The sequence below is a fragment of the Pipra filicauda genome, unplaced genomic scaffold (assembly GCF_003945595.2).
Source record: "Pipra filicauda isolate LSUMZ 115617 unplaced genomic scaffold, ASM394559v2 scaffold447_size767260_pilon, whole genome shotgun sequence".
Lineage (NCBI taxonomy): Eukaryota > Metazoa > Chordata > Aves > Passeriformes > Pipridae > Pipra > Pipra filicauda.
In genome coordinates, this window is record NW_024104584.1 from 595,602 (window position 1) to 618,745 (window position 23,144).

At 40.3% G+C, this 23,144-nt stretch overlaps 1 long non-coding RNA gene across 1 annotated transcript; it reads right to left on the reverse strand.

Moving 5' to 3' along the window:
- Positions 1–2,021: 2,021 nt before the first annotated feature.
- On the reverse strand, positions 2,022–14,662 carry LOC120324172. Its single transcript, XR_005565234.1, has 4 exons — positions 14,571–14,662; positions 13,787–13,895; positions 13,086–13,153; positions 2,022–2,083 (listed from the first exon to the last, which is right to left on the reverse strand). It is a non-coding gene; the product is annotated as an uncharacterized LOC120324172 (long non-coding RNA).
- Positions 14,663–23,144: the final 8,482 nt, after the last annotated feature.

A 23,144-nucleotide genomic window follows, 5' to 3' on the forward strand; every position in this document is an offset into this window, starting at 1 on the left:
AGCTTTCACTTAAAAATCACTTTGAGTAAGAGATGTTTTGAATCACATGCACGCAGAAAAGCTCTGATGCATTTTCAACTACATTTTAAAATTCTGCCCTTCCCCTTGGCCCCCCGAAACTGTCTATTCCTCTTGTCTGACAGAGGCTGCCACTAGCACTCCACACACGCATGTCAGGTCCAACCTGCTTGCGCCTACTACAAATACACAGATGCTGTCTGGAGGCAGCAGCACACAATAGGTCTGCTTTTTGTGCTGCTAGGTCTCCACAGGTTGCGCAAATATTTGCTCTGCAGTATCATGGCACTCTCTATGTTTCTTCTCTGAATAGGCCCAAAATTCTTAAATTGAGGTCAAGTGAAACTGCCATTTTTCAGGTGGTTTTGCGCTGAAATCTCATCAAGATACATCATCACTATTTCACAGAGCATTGCAGTACATTTAGAAGAACTAAAAAGGGCAGTAAGGCTTCATCAAACTGTGATATTTAGAGCCACTTTGCACTGAATGGTGGATCCAGAGCTCTTGTACATTAAAGTGAGCTAAAATACATACTGCCCATAATAATTCATCAATATTTCCAAGAAATGCTTTTTCATCCCACACCATTTAACTTAAAGATGTGAAACCATCAGATGAGGTCCCGACTCACCTTCATTCCTGTCAGTCCAAACACCTGACTGCAGAGCCAGTCATCTTCCCTTCCTAGAGCAGGACTGGGGCCACAGCTGAAACTCAGGCTTGAAATTAATGTTACGGGAGAGTATTACATGGGAGGAAGTGTTGCCGATGACAAGCTACAGTTATGTTTACTGAAGCACCGGGACTGGAAACAATTACAGAAAAGCACAAGATTAGCAGCACAGAGTGGTCTGATTAGCACTTGCCAGGCTGCTGTAGCTCAAAGATGCTAAATCCCCCCTCTATCCACAGTACAAACCCAACTGTCAGTAACTTGACTTAAGGCTGTCCACTCCTATCACCTCAGGTGAGCTCAGAGTCTGTCTGCTTTGGTTGCTCTGAGGCAAACCTACATTTCAATTACAATGGTTGTATTTTTCGTAAACCCTTAAATTTTTGCTCACAAACCTCAATCCCTCTTTTCAGCAGTGACTCTCTGAGCAGAGCTCATGAAGGCTTTAAAATCCTCCTGAAAACAGAATATATATGTTAAGGCATTGGTAGAGCACTGATTATCAGTAACATTATTATTCTAGTTGCTGAATAATAATGCTTTAGAAGCATTAGGTGACACATCTGTAAAATAATTTGATTTTTCTTTAGAGAGGGCTGTCATAAGTAGAAAAAAATCTGTCATATTAAATAGAGACATAGAGTGAGAGCAATGAACACTTTAAGAAAACAGAAACACAGGTAAAGATGGGACAGTACACTGCCTTTTTTTATTTTTTTAATCAAACAAACAGACAAAAAGGAAAGAAAACAAACCTACACAAAGCTCATCTTGAAAGATGTCCTGAACTGCTAATACCTCAAGACACATGTTGGTGATTCAGGCTTGTGTTGACATTTGAATCAGGACAGGAGTAAGGGTCACATTTCAGTTATGTCTTTATCCATTTGGGATCACTGAAGACTGATGCTGTGGTTCAGCACTGTTAGGTTGTGCTTTCAAAGGGGCAGTGTTGGTATAGTGGAGTTGTACACAATGGCTCAAACTGGGCAGCAAAGCAGATGCAGTATAGCCAGGAGACAACAGTTAGGCAACCCTTGCTGGGCCAAACTGCATTTTGAGGTAATTATAACAGGGTTTTTTTTCTCCAGATGAATTAAAATCTCCCATTTGTATTTATTCAGTAGGCCCAGCAACCTGCTGTTGAAGAGAGGATCAGAAGACGATAGCAGCTGGATTCTTTCCCCATCCCACACTACACACTGCTCCAAGCTACACTCAGTCACACACTCTGGGATAGATTCAAGTTTCAGTGTGACTTCTGGTTTCTGACACTGCGGACTGTGGCAACTGGCTGGTACTTTTCATCCATCTGCTGCAAGTATCAGTAAGGATTTCTTGTCTGGAACCACTTCCTTGTTTGTATTCCACACAAGGATTTACAGCAGACTACAAGAAATAAAGAAAGAGATAAATAGGTAGGAAGAAGAAGGGGGAAGGCAGAAAAAAAGAGTGAAAAATGATTCAGAAATGTGTCTGTTCTTTCCGTTCAAGCCACTGTACAGAAACTATGATTCCATTGTGGGACAAAGACCTTTGAGCACAGTGAGATGTGTTTATGCTGCTCCTATCAAAGAGCCTTTCATCTCTACAAAGCAAATTATTAACACATTCCACTGAAGATGTGGGGGTGGAGGCCTGGCCTTGGAAAAAAAGCTGGCGAAAAATGAACAATTTTTTTATAAACACTTTTAATGATAGTGAATGGCGCCTTGCCAAGACCTTCATGCCCAGTGAAGCACTGCAGGCTGATTGTTTGTCTGGAGAAGTCTCGTGGGCTGAGTCTTTTGTGCTGAGGAATTTCTCATTTGAAAGGCAGTGGTGTGGGAGGTATGGGCTTTCCAGGTTCATCGAGTTAAGGCTTGTGCTGCCTTAAACCTGCACCAGAGACTAATTTATGTTGGGTGAATGAACACCCGCCTCTATTTCAGGCAGTAAATCTTGTTCTTTCAGAAGAAACTCAAAACAAGAGGAGTAACCCACACAAAATATGCAGAACAGCTCTATTAATAAACTACTTCCCATGCATTCCCAGCATCCTGCACAGATTTCTGGATACCTAGAAAAATTTTTGCTTACAACAGGAAGCAAATGAATGAGTAAATATTTTATGGTTTCTCCCTTAAGGGGTGGATCAATATTATCTTCCCTAGAAACAAAGCTTATTTTTAGTAAATGAAGACCTGAAGTCAGTTTAACAATAAATCTGATAAGAATAGCTTTTATTTTTCTCACTAGTTTTTTTTTCTGTTTCATTTGAAAATAATGCCATTATTTGCATTAGATTCATATTTCTTCTTTATATATATATATATGTGTGTGTGTGTGTATATATATATAAATAAATTGCAATGAGCTTGATGGGTTTGTATGATTCAAAGGACAGCTGCTGTCCTTGGAAGACAATATGTTTCTTCTAGGGCAGCATTTAAGTAGAGCTCAAGAGACTTCCTGTAAGGGGAGCACCCAGGCTCTTTTGCTCTGAAGATTTGACCTTTGGGCAGTTATGGATCCCAGGGTGGAATGGGAGTTTCTATGTGCTTTAGTTGCTATGTGCTTGTGCATCTCTGATGTTTATGTCTTTGTGTTAGCTGATTCCCAGTTGAGATACTTAAGAAGACCCTTCTTCAAATATTTTTCCCAAGATGCAAATGTTCATATTCAACACTGGGCAGTAGCTCTAGAGTTTAAACAAACTCACTTGCCCATTCCAGTTTACAGTGCACAGCTGAGATGATAAAAAATTTCAGCATCCTGCTGTAAAAACAGGCATTTCATGATTGAGAAAGGAATCAGAACTGGGTGGAAGAAAAACATGTCCAATTTCTGGAAGATATGAATATTAAAAAAAATTATTCTTGTTCTGATCTCCAACAAAACCAAGAGTTAAAAAGTAGTCTCCAAAAAGAGGGAAGATACTAGTTTATAGCACTACAGTACAGAGGCTGCAGGAGCCCCATAGTCTTAACTTGAAGGCAACTGAGACCTAAGGACTTAACAAATCCTGAGAAATGCCAATGGCTCATCAGCTGGGAAGACAGAACTCCTGGGTCCTTGGTCACCCTTTGGCCTAGGTGGACAGATGAAGAGAAATCAGGAAAAATGTCTACAGAAAAATCACCATGTTGTTGGAACTGTTGCATTTTTATGCAAGTTGGCAATTTCAAATAAAAAAATTCTTCTCCAAAATTTTTCAGCAATCTTGATTTGAGTGAGCACTGAGTTAGATGCAGCCTAGCAATACACCAAGGGTTGGTAAACCAGCATAATGTTTCATACACAAAGGTATTCTGGTCCCTAGACAAAACCAGTTTCACTCAATGAGTTTTTCTCTGTCTGTACACATGCACACAGATATATAACACAGGTACCCTCTCTGTACATTGCTATGATATTGATAAATTCAAGACTTCATTATTTTTGAAGCCTACACGGGAAGGTTTTGTCAAAGATGAAGTGTCCCTTACCAACAACTTGGGAGGTGCAGCTGAACTTTAGCAGAAACAATTGTAATGCCCATTATAGCATTTCAACTCAAATGGAAATGAAGTTTCTTCCTTTCTTTATAAAAATTTCTTTATACTTATATGTCTTTATAATTCATTCAAATGATGAATTTTCAGAACCTTTGCATGTTAAATTTTTAAACTCCCAGAGCACATGCTGTTTATAAAGTGTATATCATCTCTGAACCCAGTGGTTAAAGCCTGGTTCCTCCTGCAGCCAAAAGCAAAGCTGCTGATTGATTGTGGCAATACTAGGATTTCACCCGGCCAGCTTCACTGACAAGCACATTTCTCCATTCACTCCTAGCCTCTTTTTAGCTTTTCTCCTCCAGAAATTCAGTTGTTTGACATTATTTTTTCCTCAGTCAGCTCTTCTCTGTTCTGCTGGAGGACAGCTGAGTCCAAGAGATCAAAAGACTCCTAGACTCTTAATCTACCCTTACTTAGAGGGGTTTGTTTTGTTTTGTTGTTTGCTTGCTTTTCTACTGAAAGCTGTTTCACTGCTCTACTTACCCTGTGTGAGAAAGTCTGAGTAGAAATAATCCTGAAAAGACTGTCTCTGCAATATCTGTGATCAGAGGCATTCTTTCACTAAGCTAATGGAAAGCTATTGTTCAGTGAGAACGGGTTTTAGGATTCACACTGCTGAACCCATCAGGATGTCACTTTCTTAGCCCTGGGTGCAGTGCAAGCAGGCACATGGGAACAGTCTACTTCAGAAATCTTGCCTGTCTAGTCTACCAGTTTAGGTATTAGGCTGTAATATTAGTTTATTATGTGTCTTACAGACCGAGTTTTAGAAGCTTTTAAGGGTTAAGACGAGAAAGACTCAGTTTTTTCCCAATCTGGGTAACTACATTGCAACCAGCATGTTATTAAGGCTGTAAACACAAGTAAAGAGCAATTAAACTGTGAAGTGCTTGGTAACCACAGTGGATGTGTGCTTAAGGTTAAAGTTCGAATCCATCCTCCTGTTCCTAAGTAAAATCAGAATAAATTTAAGAACCTCCTAGGACTTCATATTGTTTCAAGAGGCTCATCTACTAACTTTAATCCATATTTCCTACGTGTTCAAATCAATGGGGGTCTAATGACTTTGGGGGATCCCATGATTCTTTGGAGATTGCTGTCTCTTTAGAAGTAGCTGCCCTTCAACATGCACTTTACAAAAAAGCTCTAGGCAATAGTTTGTTGCTTAGACTTCTTGTCTCAACTCTACTTGCTTAGCCTGCAGTGGTCCAATGTTTGATTTGAACGTAATACTAAATACCAGATCTCTGTTTATTTTGGACTCTTGATTTATTTTTAGTCAGCACTACACTGTCACTTGCAAATATGGAGGTATGCATAAATCGTCTCTCTTCAGCCATATAGTTCCAAAAAGATAAAATAAGTGTCTGTTTTCTGATATCCTAAAACCAAAATACATAATCACAAATGTCTTGCTGTATGTTGAGTTGCATGACAGGTCAGTGCTGTGATGAGTCACAGGTACCTGACACATTGATGTGCTGCATGTCATGGCTATATTTTGGGGTCCTGCATGGAAATTTTCAAGACCTTCTCAGAGTTTTGGTGTTCCTCATGATTTATTTTAGTCCAGTGTGCGTTTGCCATTTCTGAAGCACTAGATTAAGGGTTCATAACATTTCATATTCCTTATTATAAACATCAGCGTTTTGCCTTTGTCCATTTGAAATGGGACTTTTGTTTCTAGTTCTCTGCTTTTCTGCACATTTGTCCTCTCTAGCCCTCAGGTATGAGGTATGAGGGCTAGAGTCCTATGCAGTGTGTGATGCTTAACCTAGTCAGACTTGGCTTTTCAAGTTATATTTGTTTTTCTTTGGCAGCAAAATCTAGTTTACAATGTGACAGACTCTGGTATTGTCTAGGCAGGTATAAATTCCATGTTTCCCTTAGTATTTTAACAGGAACAGGACTAAGGTAAGTAAGTCTAGCTTTGAATAAATTCACACATGAGTGAGTGAAGCAGACATTATCATCTGACCAAGACTGGTGTGTCAGTCTGCCTTTGCTCCCGTTTGTAGGACACTGAAAGAGGGAAGTGCAGTGGTTGGAAACATTGCCTGTTAATCAACTGCAAAGATTGAGTTCCAAGACTAGCAACTGTGTGGTTGACTTTTTGCAGCAGGTTATCTGAGACATGATGGTTAAGGATGCAATCTCATTAATGAGTAATGCCTGTGCAAGTTTATTTTAAGTACCTTCCTCCTTACAAGAGCTCAAGGACAGACAGATTTCACCTAAAGACAGTGAAAAACACCAGCTTTTTGTAATGTTCTCCCAATCTGTGGTTTAGCTGAAAGCTTAGTTTCCAATTTCACTTTGATTTTTTTCTTTGTCACTACTGCAGGCAGCTGACTTCCCTGATGGGAGGCAGAAAGCTGCAAACAGGGAAACACCTTTCTCTGTGTTGGTTGATTTTTCGTCAAGGGGATATTTCCTAGGATAGGAAACTGTCAAAGGAAGTGAGTATTTTAGGAGGATGGGAGGAAATGGAAAAAGAGGGAGTCCTAGATCATTTGCCAACAGCATTGCAGCTGCTCCAGCCCTTGCACAGTTAAGATTTTAGAATGGAGGAGAAGCCAAAACTTTAATCAATCAAACAAGTTGGGGAAAAAACTCTGCCAAAAGTGAGCTATGGTCTTGGTGACATTAGTGAAAAGAAGTTGAGATGTGAGGAGGAGGACAGCTCTATCCTCACAAGGGGAGCATAAACTGGTAAATACTGGGAGAGCGGCTCTTTCCTCAATGAGAGCGGGAGAGTGCCCCAGAAAATCCTCCCAACTGCTGGGGTTGCCCCTGTTTAAAAAAGCACTTGCACTCACATAAAAGCTGTGTGTATTTATAAACACATGTGTTATACTACTATCAATCTTGGCCTTATTGATGGCTTTATCTTGACTCTTCTTTTCATGAATAAAGATGAGGCTCTTTGAAAGCAGTCAGGTACAGTGCGGGTGCATGGGTGAACCCATGCTTAACTCTGACTTTATGCCTTCACTGCATACAAAGTCTGCATTGAGAAGTCCGGCTTGCCACTTGCTAATGCTGTAAGATTTAAACATGTCAAAACAATCAATGCTGGCAAAAAAGAGAGAAATTTGGATATGAAAGCAAACTAGCTATCCCGTGCCATTCAAGAAGGGAAAAAAATCACAAAACTGTTTAGCAAAAGGCATTTCCCTTCTAGCTGAGCTAAAAGAGACCTTCCTGGGCTGAAGCTACTAAAAGTGATGAAGAAAGAACAAACACAGCAGCCAGTAGAGAATAACAAGACATGCAGAGTAAGACTTGGCCATTGCATGTTCCCTGAGTCAGTCTTTGGTATAAGTCATTAACACTGATCTATGAGACAGGATTTCAGCTGTTCCTTTTGAAAAGGGAGGAATTATGCAAATCACAGATTTTGCTATTTAAGAACTTGTTGGGAACAACTAAATTGTTCTTAGAAATGTAAGTGTGAAGAAAACACTTTTAGTTTTTTTTTCTGTACTGAAACTCCTTTAGAAATGAGGAAGTAAAGAATTCACAGACATCAAGTGTCTAAAAAAATAGCAAGCATTAAAGGATTTATTTATATAAGTGGTTTTAAAAATATATTTTGATTTATAGGTAACTGCCTAGCTGGGTTAATTTTAGATCGGTAGTGTCACAAGGCTTCATGGGATGTGAAGTACATTGTATTATTTTTAGTCCAGGGTAAATCAGCAAGTTAATAAAAATCACTCTAGGCTTCCCACTCTGGCACGCAGCAGTTCCAGCTTCAGAGGGATGGGGAGAGGAACAGATGCAAACTGTTTGTCACAGTTTTCTCCCTCCCTGGGCTTTGATAGTGGAGTAGCAAGGGAGTGCACAAGGCGTGTGGACCTGTTTCTGACAATATACAGCAGCCACAGCTTGCAGAAGGATTTGTGTCACTGTTTGCCTTAGGGATGGCCAGAAAGCAGTCAGGGTGCTGAGTCAGTACAGGCACAGATGCCCAGAAGTGCTTACAATGATGTCTCCGCATCATCTCACCTTGTGCCTCCTCATCTTAACCTGAAAAACAAAGCTCCCTGGGCTGCTCTTTGGGGATGGAGATTGTTTCTGGGCAGCACCGAAGCAATGCTCTCTTCTGCTTTGACCCTGTTATTGTTTGATAACACAGGCTACTGCTTCGCTGGCATTTATCCATCATGTTATGTCTGGAAACTGGGTCAGAGAAGACTAGCTTTTTGACATACACTTTATAATCATCACTCTTCATTGTGAGCTGCAAGGTCACACAATTCAGTGGCCTGAGGAGAGACATGGATGCACTGAACCACTGCCAGAGCAGCTGAAAAAGAGCTCCTATTCATTGCAGATTACATGTTTTGACCTAACTCTGACAGAAAAGCATACCTGTCAGGTCCATGGTAGGCTGATTAGGTTAATTAAGTCCTTGCCTATGAGTAAAATAATTAGAACTGTCAGTTGTTTAAATGATGACAGAAGAAAGGCAAGATTCAAGGAGAAGCACTGAAGTTTGGAAGTACTAACGATATAGGAGGGAATCCATAGCAGGCAGTGATTTAACACTTCTCTTCAGGCAACCTCATTTATGAATAATGCTGCAGAAAGAAGAAAAGTGTGTCCAGAGGAGCTTATTTTGTTTTGCACTTAAAAAAATGAGAATTGAGAAAGTCAATAAGTTTATAAATCAGATTTATAGGCTGCAGGCTTGACTGTAGCCTAGGGATAACCTTGGAAAACTTCACTCTTTTCACGGGGAAGGTTTGCAGAACAAGAAGAATAGTGCATATTTTCTCATCCTCTCAACAAAGGTTTGAGAAGCCTTGTGTATTCTTGTAGCTTTGGATTTGTCAGTACATGCTATGCACCAGGGTGATAAGTTATAGTAGTAGCATGGTTAGTAGCACAATATGGGAAGAAATGGAAGCTGAAAGAAACAAACCCAGGAGATCCATATGTAAGGCCAGAAAATATGACTGCTCAGTGCTGGGAAGGCTCTTAGGAAGTTTGATTTTTGTGCTTGTGGTTTGAGATGTAAATACATTTGCAGGAGACCAGAGAAAAGAGAATGAAATAACAGTGTGTCTGGAAAACCTAACTTGCTTGGAGCAGAATTTGGTTTTCTTAGTTCAAAACAAAGAGGAGACTGTGGAGGAAAAGAGGATGGCCATGGTTACACCCTTCCAGTGTGGTAAGTGAAAGTGTGATGTTCATTGAGTCACATGGCAACTGAGTGAAGGACAGGAAGAAATCACCAACAGGAAAGAGTATGGTGGAAAGAAAACTTTTTAAGTGTCAACATGGTAAGATATTAGAGGAGGCTAAGAGTGTGGTGAAAATACTTGAAAGTATTAAGAAGATGGCAGGTACACATTTATTTGCATTAGTGGAGGAAGATATCTTGCCACCTCTTAGAGCTCTATCTACTGATGACTCTGTAGGGGAGTATGATGTAGATGTGTTCAGGTTAAGATGCCAGGAAAGCATCTCCTAGAGAAAGTCATGGAAAAAAAAATATAAATAAGGGTGGAACAGAACGGAGGGAAAATGATTACGAGCTGCAAGTCAAATATGGGAACTGAGACTAAGAGGAGGTTTGGAACTATGGGTAGATCAAATTATGCAAGGAAAAGTGTAGAGCAGCTTGATAAAGAGTCCAAAGTCTCAAAAAAGCAACGCAGACACCCCAACAAAGACTGTTGTAATGACAGACAGAGAGTAGAAATAAAAAGGTGGAGAGAAAGGTAATGGAGACTGGCCACTTTCTGTAGAAGGGAGTATGACTAACAGCACATTTGATGAAGAATAGAATGCACAGAGGCCTGGAGACCTGTCCATGAGGTCATTGAAACCTCAGTCATGAAAGCACTAAGGTCCTGAGGTACAAGGAAGTCTTTATGCTAACTCTGCAACATTAAAATCAGGTTAAAAGAATGTAATTGTGTCTTTTTTAAGGAACACATCTGCACCCAATTTTTTTACTATGCACAAAAAATCACATAAGCCAAGCAATAATTAGAAAAACCTTCCAGAAAACATTACTGACTTGTCTTTGTGGAGCTGAACAGTTTCTCATCCTACTAGCTCATTCTGTTAACTAGTCTGTGTACAGGTTGATTTGGACGCGGCTTGGGGAAGGAGAGGTAACATGCAGATGAGAAGTTCTCAGCCATTTCCTCATATTGCTGTAAAGCACAGAACATTTCATAAGTGTGGCAGCGATAACAACCTCATTTTTTACTGACACTACATAAGTTTTCTGTGTGATTGCCATCAGATGCTAGAAGAAGCTTGTGAGTTATATCAATCTTGAGAAGTGCTAGAGCCGATCCCTTTCCCACCAGCAGGAACAGTTGATGTGCACTAGTAGTTTTACCAGTTTAATAAATTTACTGATTAACAGCAGTGATTCCTCGGGGTAAGGATTGCTGGTGCTGTTTTGTGTTAAGCAGAGGCAGCTCCAGCCAGCACTTTAAGTCACGCTGCCTGTCTGCTGCTGGGTATTAAATGCCAGTTATTGAGGAAACTTCACTGCAGCTTTTTTTTCTACAGGAGAGAGGTAAACAGTATTTAAATGGCACAATGTGCCTCTCTGCTCTCTGTCTATGGTGAAACTCAAATGCTTTAGCTGTGGATCTAAAGATGAAAATCAGGGGTTTCTGACAACTATGGCATTTTATTATTCAATCCCTTCCCTTCCCATGCAGTTGTTATTCCTGGGCCGTACACAGGCACCTATCTCCTCTGCTCTTCTTGATGAATACAGAGGCAACTGTGGGAGCCTCTGCTTTAAAATAATTCAGAAATTACCAGAGAGTAAATCTCCAAATCACAGTAATGCCCTGAAATCAGCTTAGAAAGAGAACGTTGCTGTTTACCACCCTTTCAATGCTATTTAGCTTAAGGGAGTCAGGAGCGTCCATGCTACTGAACCAGATAGAAGGCACAACAATTTTAATTTGAAACACTTTTTTTGCTACAGATCTACATGTGTAGAATGTTGTCACATTCCAAATCCTATAATTAGACTAGTGGCTGCCTCACACACTCTTTTACAAACTGAAAGTGCTCTATAAATAAAAGTCTTCAACACACAATGGGATCATGAGTCCACAGGATCATGAGTCCTCACTTTTCAACAGGCAGAGTGCTTGTATGTGGTCTCACCCTACTGCAAGTGTGTGAGAGCCAAGACAGCTATTTTTCACAATGAAACAGGTAGAAGACCTTCTGCATTTACTGTGGGGAAAGGGCTTCATTGCAGGCAGCTCACAATCACTGAACATGATGCTCTAACTAATTTAAGGGCTGAATTTTTCCAGATCATTCAGCAAGAGAAAAAAAAAATCAGCTGTAACTATAGGAAATCTTGACTAAACTGAGCTACATCTCTCTTAATTTTACAGATGCTGAAAACCTGTAAAAACTTAAATTTTTGCCCTATGTTGTGCTCTTAAATCCCTGTTTTGAGATATCTGCATAGAAAAGGCATGGATTTCCTGAGAAAGGGAAGCCTGGAGACGTAATGTGAGCAGAGCAGTGCAGTGGCTGTAGGCTGGAACTGGTTGGCATGGGTACCCAAGGGCAGCCATCCAGCCCTCATGCTGCACAGTGCAACCAGACAGACACTTGCATACCTGCTGGACCCTGTAGGATTGGTCTGTGGGTTTCGTATGCTTTTATGTGGACTTCCTCTGTGCAAGACTGCTGCTTTTGAACTCATCAGAGGTAACAGACCTGGTAACATTCACCCAATTAAAAAGTACTTCACTGCAGAGTTCATCCAGAGGGATTTTATCTGGCAAATGATAATTTCAGGGAGGATCTTATGGTATTGTGAAAGCATTGGATACCCAGAGGAGACAAGATTGGTAATTTGATGACTTCTTGTTCTGGATTTACAAAGTAATTGTAGCCAGCAAGATATAATGACCAGTACAAGAGAAAAATAACATAGAATAAGTCTTATGCTGAGGAGGTAAAGGCTGATGGAATTGTCTTAGGGGCTTTAAGCACATATATTTCATAGTCTGATGAGGATGTCAACATTTATCTAGCATAACACATACAAGATGAAGATGACATGAATAAAAAAGTGGGGGTTAACTGGAGGCTGACTTGTAAAAAAACCAATAACAAGAAGAACCAGAAAAAGCAAGAAGTCAAACCTCAGATAATAATGACTGGCTTTAGCTGCAAGATGGATATCATGACCAAGGACTTTAACCCCTCCTGAATTAAGAGACTGGATGTGTGGTTTTATTTCAGGCAGAACTTTATTTATAAATAACAAAAGGGTCTTCATGCAACCTGCCAATTTATGCAGATGGACAAAGACAGCTTTGGAGGCTTAATAAATGATTTTTTTGTTTCACAATGCTACATCTGGTTTAGATAATAAAGGAATGCTGTTTAATAATATCTTTCGTATATGATTCCAGTTTAATATCTCTCCATAATCACTTCAGCTACTCAGAGAAATTAAACTAGACAAATGGTACAATGACAAGAGTCAGATCTGAGCAAAGACATAAACCAGTGAAGTAGATTGAATCTGTAGAAATGTCCTGGTCAACAAACTAATAAAGTGTTCTTTTCTTACTCCTTGACAAAGACTACATTTTATTAAGCAAGCCCCTTCTGACAGCTCTGTTAATACAGTTAGATGATGTTGCTGAGAAACTAATCAGAGAAACATTGGGACATAGATGAGGTCTCCTTTTTGACTTAAAAGCAGAATGAAGCTTGAAATACGACCATTTAAAATAGATTCAGCCTCTGATCTGCCATTGTGAATAACTTGAAACTCATTTTTTGACTAAAATCTGACAAGTCAGACAGAGTTTTGACAAGACTGCAAAACCAACCATGTCCTTTCTTGTCTGGCATCACAGTTGTTCTTAACAGCATTCGAGATTTCATCTGATTCTAGTACCTGGAAAAATCCAGAAGAGTAAAGTTTAGAATGAATCTCAATTGATGTAAGCTCATGTAGCCTCTTTTACAACAGTTTACCCAAGAAGAGTGTGTGCCCATTAAAAATTTTTCTGCATCCTAAATCCAGTAAGGCTAAATCTTTACTTTCATGACTATTCTAAGTGTTGGATTTTAAAGATCATTATCAAATATATTTAATTTTGCCTATATTGGTTGCACCCACTCCCTGCCTCCCCTGACCAGGTTTTGAATGGAAAAAAGGTGGAGGCAGAGATTGCCCATGAACATCAGAAGTAGGAGTAGAAGTGGATATCTGTCTTGCTGTCCCAGACATTGCTGCCGTCTGGTGCCAAAAATATTTTCTCATTGTGCTAATTCCTTAATAGTAGCGTACTAGCATGCCACAATAGCCAGTTCTGTGCTTTACATGGCTTGACAGAGGCTTTTTGTTAGCTGGAGGAAGTTGCTCAGGTCCACCAAGATCCTCCCAGTCAGTTGTCAGACACTGCAGCCTGGGCTGCAGTAGGGGAAAACCAGTCATATTTGGCTCCTCCATGGGGAGGAGTTGTGGTGATAGAAACACCTCTGAAGAGTACAAAGGGAGTACCGAGAAGCTGATCTCTCTGCATACCAGTCGGTGAACTGTTGCTGACCAGTTGAACAGGCTTAAAGTCTCCATGAGATTTCAAACTTATCCCTCTGCTGGTACAAATGAAGGAGGAAATCAAACCGGAGGATGGCTGTTTGGATAGGAATGGAGAAGCAGAGGCTGACATCTCAGAAAGCAAAGTCTTGATCACCCCTGATCTTTAAGTTCTTTTGAACGCAACAAAAGAGATGTACTATTTATAATCTGGGTAAATCACTCTCCCTATCTATAAGCCTCTGGCTGTGTTGAGCTGGCCACCATGGTGATAAGCAGGTGTTGCAGTCCTGGCCACCCATGGCAGTGGAGTTCCTGCATGTGGTTTCAAATCCCATGGGAAAATAATTGCTATTGTGGGCATCTCACACATGTAATACACAGGCATATCGTGATCATCAAAGCATGATGTCATGTTCAGTTCCAGCAAAGTGTTACTGTTGCAGTGGATTCTCATATGGCAGACTGCAATACATTAATTTTTTCTTATTAAAAAGTCAAGGGAATAAAACATGCTTTCTCTGATTAACAAAGAAACCAGATGTTCAGTATAATTATTGAAGCACAAGCAAATTCAAAGCCAAATAAAGCAAGTATGCCTGGATGCAGTCTCTTCAAGATCTGCTTTCTCTCCCTTCAGTCCCTCAGCATGAAAAAATAAAAATCTTGCTGAGTGATAATACAAAAGTGGATGATTAATTGTATAATTTTCTCTCTGGAGTATTTAATTGCTGGAAACCATGTCACACACAGCCGTCAACTGACTACAAACCTTATCCATATGCAGTAAAATATTATGAAGATTTCTCCCTATATGCAACCCCTCTTATGATCTAAATAATGTCAAGGGTTCAATTGTCCTTCCTTATTTAGAATTTAAGCACTATATTTGAAGGACTTTATTGGCTACATTTTCAACATGAAAGGCAGAGAGTTGTGGATCAAGGGTTGGACTTGATGATCTCAGAGGTCCTTTCCAACCCAGCTGATTCTATGATTCTGTGACTATGACATAGCAAACTTACTCATGATCACATTGAATGGGTTATTACTTTGTGTGAACATTTTTGAGAAGTGCAGGTGTTTGGTGAACAATGTGCTTATTTGTATATGCAAACATGGTAACTGGGCTTCCACAATAGACAATTTCTACCGTATATAGTTTTGTGTAGGCTCTATAGAACAATTAGCTCTTCTGTCCAGTAGTCAACACAAGGCAAGCGTGAATTCCTCAGGATGTTGGTTTGCGCCTTTTACACAATGAAAACATATTCACCTTTCTAAGTCTAGGAGCCTTTCCAGAAAGTAAATTCATCCAGATTATCAGTTTGGGGGTATACAATCGTCAGTCCTTTACAATGTTTTAGTATATATCTTCCTTGACATACTACTTGAGTATGCATTGGACACTGAAATACATACAGAGGCATATACATTGCACAGCACTACAGGAAGATACTTATTTTAATCTAGAACTAATTTCTTCTTGTGAACTTGGTTTTGGTTTTGTTCTGTTTCTTTGGCTTTGCTTAGGTCCCTAAAAGATAATTTAGGAATACAAGTAACTTACAGAAGCTTTGTAGGATGTTAACTTTGGAAAGTAGCATAATTCATTATACCAATACCTACTGTTGTTGAGCATTAATTTCTTAATGATGAAGTCTTTCAAATCAAACACTACTGACTCAACAGCACACTTGAATTTAGTGATTTGACTGAACAAAAGATAGGGACCATTACTTTTGTCCAGTGTATTAACTTTGATCTCTATGTATGGGTAATTCTCATTACACTTTACTTTTTTAAAAATATGAACTTTCTGTACACATATCTCGTGTATATTTTGGGCTATTCACTCTGTCTACCACAAAAAAAAAAAAAAGGGAGGCTGTTCAGCTAGATGTGGATGCTTTTATGTTAAAAGAGGTCAGGATAAACTCTGCTTTCCTTTGTGTATCACAGCTGAAATCTTATAACAAATAATTTTTCATTAATCCACAAAATATTGCAGCAGAAGTAAAAAGCTGATATCTTTGATGGATCTCCATTCATAAATAAAGTACAAAGAGACCATCATTTCACAGCTCCATACACCTTCTTAACTTGTAGAAATGAACTGTGTTTTCCAAGTGTTGCTAGAGGAAAAAGGTTGCAGGCATATCACTCACAAGCTGGAATGAAGCTTGACTACTACTGTGGAGTCCCAGTTTTTGGGCACTGAGGATGTACATTCTCGCTGTGTGCAGTTTTATACAGTGCTAAAAGCAGCAGAGATGCCAGCATAGCAGTGAATACTCAACATTTATTCCAATTGGGCCTGAAATTCTCAAGCCAGGCACTGAAGATCATACCATCTGGTAGTTGTTAAGATAAAACAATTTTACTCTATGACAAAGAAAAGGAAAAATCTGTTTTCAACAATGACCCCAGAGTCAACCCCAACTGAGCAAGTATCCTGTGGGGAAACTGTATGTAGTCAGTAACTGAGGACTCTATCCTGTGTTGAGGTGGGACTGGGGAAGAATAGAAGTTAATGCCTCATAGGCTGTTTGAGCATCTCAGTTTTTGAGTATTTAACCTGCTCTTCTAACATAACTTTGTGTGTAAAAGTTCTGTGAAAACAAACTGAAAAAACTCCAACATGTAGAAATACCACCACCCAGCACAGCATTCCTGTCACATAGTGTCGGGGCAGGTAACATAGGTCTCATGGCCCTGGCCTCTGCCACATGAGCTGCTGCGGTTCTGGTCAGCCATACTGGTTTCACTCACTGCCTCAATGCTCGGTTTGTTTTAGGTACATAGCATATTTTCACTGTTGCTAGGCCAGCCCAATCTCTAGAGACAATGTTAGCCTGCTCAGTGTAGAACAGGTTCTGCACAAAAGGCACTGACCAGCAATGCCTTGAGAAAAGCTAACTACAAGTCATGGGAGCATGTAGGGTCCTGATCTGGCCTTGGCCCTGAGAGGGAAGGGACAAGAGCACATGCTGTTCCTCCCAAGTGTCACCCTTCTCTGTTGTCACTCTCCACTTGTCTTCAACCTTCTTCCCTTCCAAGCACTTGTAAATGGTAGATTTGAAAGGGCGGTAGTTTTGCCAAAAGGTCACAGGCCTCATGCAAAGCATTTTTGCCTTATCTCAGTAAAAATTCAAGTGTTGCTCTTCCAGAGTTTCCAGAGTTTAAACATCTCGAGAGAACATGTCGGTCACAGCACAACTGTGTTTGGATACACTCAAAATAGTTTTCCCGAGAGCAAGACTTCTAGGAGTAAAAATGGCCCAGGGTGAGGTAAAGTCCAAAGCATGGAAAATTTCAGCCCAACATTTACAGTTTGACAAAACTCTCTGCAACAGAAAAGTCATGCCAAGTCATGCATCTGAAATAATTAATTAATGGAAAAACAACCACAGGAGCTGCTGGATGCCCACGGAAGCACCGCACAGCCGTTTCAGTACCAAACACGCTACTGCCCTGGGAAAGTAGGAAGAGATTAGGCGAGCAGGCAGAATTTGGGCAGAAACGCACGGGGGTTAGCACACCCTTTTTCCTTCCTTTTTTTTTCCAGAGGAGGAGCGGTACGGGCTCAGTCTCTGGCCAGCAGAGGTCAGGGCCTCCCAGCCCAGCCCCGCAGAGCGCCCGTCCCGTACAGCAGAAGGCCCGCGGGCAGTGCCCGGACACCCTGCGCGGCGTTTGGGAGCCAGTCTGACAAAACACAGCCCTCGGGGACGTGATTCCCGCCTGCACAGGGACCGCTCTGTCCCTCCTAGCAGCCGAGAAGGGGTTAATGCTCTGCTTCCTGTCGAAGGGTCCCCGGGGACCTCAGCTGAGCCCCTAAAAACAGTGGCAAACTCTGCCATGTGAAGCCTCCAAAATCGTGCCGAGAAGGGAAAGAGTGAGGTGTAGTAACTATTTCAGTGTCACGCAGTAGGTTAGTAGAAGAATGTCACATCTTCTGACCCCACTTTTGGGAAAGTACCCTGTTCTGTGTGTCTGAGGGATTCAGAAACCTTCGAAGCCGATCCTCCAGTATTGCTACATTTGGCTGATAGTACTGAGAATCTTCACCAATTTTAGGTAAACAGGCCTCTACTTCAAACATAAATTTGTCAAAAATCCAGTGCTATGACTCTTTTCCTCCTTCCCACCATCTGCTTGCTGCTCAAGAATATTCCCTTCTTGCTACCTTCCTCACACTGGGCAACTGTTTGTTGCAGTCTCCCACCCCCTTTAGCTGTGATGTGCACAAAGCAGAGGAGCACCATCGTTCCTGAGACAATTACTGTTATATTTATTCAAAAGCTATACAACTATATTCTGGGAAGCTGTTTTCAACATGAAAGGAACATCCTTTCCCTGAATCATGTTTTATTTTAAGATATCCCTTCCAATACTAAAACCTGTTAAGTTTCAAGTTATTGCTAACCTATATCTGTTCTGACTTGAGACTAGTGTTATGTTTTAAAGTTTAAGTTAGCCAACCTAATACAAAAAACTTTTTCAGTGTTAGAAGTTTGTTTGGTCCTAATGTATAGTTGTTGATTCCTAGGCAAATAATAAATAATTCATAGAACTTTCTTTTGTGTTGCAATTTCACTGGGTACACATTTACATATACTCATAAACCAGATCATAAAATAAATCTGATTATATATATTGCACCCTATAGTAGCTGGACCCTCTTCCTAGGTATCTATAGAATGCACTCATTTCAGCTGAAAAAAGAGTCTTAAAAAAAAGCAATGTCTTAATTTTTCTTCATTTTTCATATTTTATATTCCTAATATAAAAGTTATTAAAAGTAAAGTTGTAGTAACATTACAGTAAAGTTATTTAAATGCAGGGCTTTCCTACTCACGCTAAAAACCCAGCAATAACCTTCAAAAGTTTTACACAGCTCTTGTATATTGGAATGAAAATAGAGCAGAAACTTGATCCTAGCCTATAATTGACTGCAGTGGGAGAAAATATTTGAATTCAGGAGCATCTGTAATCAAGTAAAGCAGCAGATTAAGCCTAATGATTCAGAGGTCAGTCTGAAGAAACTAGAAACAAATGGGTGTTTGTACAATCAGAAGTGTCTGGAACAGCATATCAAGGGATGTAGGAGGAAAGCAGGCAGTTTTTAAAATGTCTGTATCTGCCAAAGATGGGCAGGGGACATCATCATGCACCTCTGGATCTCATGAACAACTGCCACCACCTGGACTACCCAGATCCTCATGGAGGGTGCTGTGACACCCGCTGTAGTTGCCTAATGTGGCCCTTTGGATGCCAGAGGAGCACAGCTCTGTCTCTGTTTCCAGCCAAAGTATGGGTGGGAACCCCCCAAAGGTGAATATAACAAACAGGAAACGAGAAAACAGGTGGAATTAATCAGCTCCAGTGAACTGGCATTTTCTCATTAAAATGTGTTCAGTTGGGCCCATGAAATAGAGAATTGCTGCCCTCCCTAAAATTATATCCTGGTTCTCACACGGTCAGTTTATTCAGGAAACAAAACTGGATGATGCATCCTCTCAGCTTCTACATGAATTCCTGGTTCTTGTTTACATTTGTGGCAAGTCTGGATGGTTTCTTGACTTCATTAGAAAGCAAGAAGCAGCTCTTCGATTTTCAGTGACCCATGCTCAAAAATGCTTTGCTAAAGGCCTCAGTTGTGAAAATATCAGGAGAATTTTGTTTTGAAAATAGCAAGTCCAATTACACTTCTTCAGTAGCTGTATCACTTCTTTAGCAGCTGTATAATTTAAATAAGATTTTAGTACATTTTCTGTCTTCAGAGTTAAATATTCAGGTCAGAGATTTGCTGATTTGACCTCTACTTCAGTGAAAAGAGAACATATTTTTGTATTATTAATCCACACACATTTTACTATCAAAATCAGTAAGGAAAACAAGATAAACTGTATGTGTGAAACAGCTGGATTAATTGTGGTCAGATGGTAAGTTGAGTTAATAGAAGTAAGTCAGTTGCTTTAACACAGAAGTAGAGCAGTTTGGAAGGAGAATATTTCCACGGGAGAAGACCAGAATTTAGTTTCCAACAAGCTCAACACAAGAAGTAAATTAAATTTTAAATAAGCGATCCACAAACTACTAAAGAAGAAAATACGATTCCGAAGGACCTGCACAACACTAAGAGATATATTTCAAACAGATTTGGATCTTAGTTTTTGGACTTATGGTTCTTGTTTACTACAATCGTCTTTAGTCCTAAGTTTATGTTAGCTAGTGTGAAAGCAATCTGTGCCGTATCTCTATCCCAAACAGCAGCATAAACCCAAAACTTCACAGCCAAGGTATCTCATGCATCATAGAATCATAGAATTGTTAAGGGAAAGGATTTTGTTGCAGGACATGGCTGAGGGGGATTAGAGTTGCCATAATGCTGGGGCTGCAGGACAAGGTGGGAGGCAATTATTCCCATGTTCCCATTTTGTAAGAAAACCATTTACCCTGAATGGCCAAATGTGGAAGTCCTGAGGTTATGCTTCATGGGTCAGCAGCTGTGTGGGCACATCTGACTTTGGTTTACAAGGGTGTGCTGGGGTAATCCTGTATGGAACTGCAGCAATTTCTTCTGTCTCATTTGTGTCAGAAGGAAAATCTCAGATTTCATGACACCAGCTCTCTTTCATTTGCCCAAGCACAGCATGGTCTACCTGACACTCCATGCTCTCAGAAATGGCTTCACTTCCAGGGCAATCTACACGGGGTCTTGGGAGCTGCATAAGTCCAAATTGCACCCCTAAGGACACCTGGGCTTCAGTCTCCCCTGAGTGCTCTGGATGCCTTTCTTCAGACTTGCTCATCTAGCCAGGCAACTATGTCCTCCATGTGCCAGTACAGAGGCAAGGTGCACTCCAGATTTGCAGCATTCATGGGCAAACAAAGACCTGATGCTTTCTCTGCCCTGTATCACCATGTTTTACACCAGGCACCACCTCTAGTGGTTTCAGCACATACCACTGTCATACCTTTATCCACTCGCTCTGCTTTCATTGCTTCCAACACTATTCCCATTTTTTGTTTTAGGCAATACTGACAAGTGTCAATCGCATGTGGTACATTTATACCTCAATCATATCAGTGTCACCAAAACACCATTAGCATTGTGCTCAGCACTTTGTAAATCCCGGGCTCAACTATGGCCTCACTGAGACTGATGGAAATTGTGTGTTACTTTGTGGTATTTGTCATAACTTCATTAGTGTCAAACTTGTGCAAAACATGTCAAAGCACAACCTCTGATTTTACACAGAGTTGTAATAAAGCAATTTCTAATATTTTTCTGCTGTGAGCTCAATTGATATGGTAAAATCTCTCCTGGCTGAAAAAAAAACCTGGAGAAATGCTTTGTGTTTCCAGATGGGCACCTTCAGTGCCAATAGCTGCCTCAGTGCTTGTTCAGCTCATCAAAAGTGGCAGTGCTGCCTCTGAGCACTGAGCTGTGCAGTCCCATTGAAAATGCATTTGTTTTTAAATGTCTGTGCTTAGCAGTTGAGGGGCAGTTTGCTTGGAGAAAATAAAACTTAGGAGGTGGCAAATGAAACGTCAGCTTTCAAGGTGCTGTTTCTGATAGGACACATCACTTCTGCTGTATCAATTGTTATGTGGACAGGTAATCTGTTCCTTTAGCTACAGATCCTCACTCTTTAGTGATGACTCTTTAAGGTAATTGGCAATATGGCTCCTTTTTATTTTGACCAGAGTTCAAACATCTGTTTCTGACAACTATAGTGAAAGTAAAAGCGTAATCATATTCGTAACCACAAACTGCATGATGAAAAAGTCACATGAAGTTTTTTCTGCAAGGTATTTAGTCCTGATGTGCTGCTTTAACTGCTAAGCTGCACTTATGTATACAGCTAAGAGCAAGCCCTCTTGTCATGCATTTGTGCACAGACATCCCATATTGCCTCCTGTAACAACAGCCACATTATGCGTCCTTGCACAAAACCAGCTGTCAGTTTAGATTTCCTTAATCCTGCCAGATTCCAACTCAGCCAGCTAACAACCATTATCTATGGGAAACCCTTCTGTGAAATAAATCAATGTCCTTACAGAAATGACATGTCATAAAAATTAGTTTGGTCACCAATCTGACAACATACTTTGTTTAAGTTTGAAAATTACTGGTGGTAGTAGACTGGTGGTATCATGTTCCCTGGTGCTATAGATCTCAGAAATGATGAGCAGGACAGCACAGTAACAGCATGCAGTACCAGATCCCTACTTACCCTAATCATATAACACACTTAAACAGTACAATTATGTTTTGCAAATTGTTGTTATGTAGACAGCGTGCTTATATGGCCAATGGTACAATACTCTCTGGCATAACCTTTCCAAACTCCATCAGTATAAACTAAGAATGTGAACCATAAGGATTTTGGCCTGGGAGCATTAGGATGGCTCATTTGAAAGCAACCTGCTATCACCAGTGAAAGAGTTAAAGGGGATAATTGTTCCCCTAAAGGACATGGTAATGGTTTTTATGGGCTCTTCAGAGCAAGGCTAAGGAGAAGACAAATGATGGATGCATACTACAGAGATTATTCCTGCTTGTGGTAAACAGGAGGCAGAAGAAAACCAGGCCGTGTTTCCTGACCCTGGACACAGAACACCATATGGATCAGATTGATGAATGGCCATAAGCAACTTCAGTGCAGTGGTCCTCAGCCTTCTTAGCCTACAGTGAACTCTGCAAATTCTTTATGCTTCCCCACCTATCTGGCTCACTGGGCAGGAGGAGGGAGGAAGGCTGGATGTGAGCTCAGCTCATAAGGACCATACCTTGTTACCTGAGAAAGGGAGGCCAATCTGAAGTCAAGTCAAACAGTTCAAATGTGATTCCATTGCCAGGTCTATAAGCACGTGACGCTTTGACAAGCATTGCAGCTTCTCGGGACACCAGCTGGGGAAAGCTGAATGTTTCCTTCAGGTTTTTCTATTTTGCCATTGTTTTTATGCATTTGTAACATAAATGGTTTGCAAAGTTGCTAACTACAGTCAGTTTAAAGCCAGGAGTCAGTTTCCAACATTGTCTTAAAAGATTGTCTTTAAAAGAAAATTCAAAGCTATGGAATTTTTAAAGTTATTTTTAGGTATCATTAAAAGCAGCTAAGGAGATATTTTCTGCCTTTTTTTTTTTTTTTTTTTCACTCAGCCATGTCCAGAAATGAGGTAGAAATCTATTTTTTTCTTTGCAATGAAACCTTAGACCTTTATCTGTTTACAAGATTTGGCACCAGGGACTTTCAGAAAAAAATTATGATATATAATGAGACTCATGATAAAATACCAAGAGCTGCCAATCCATACAGAATCTGATAATCCTTTT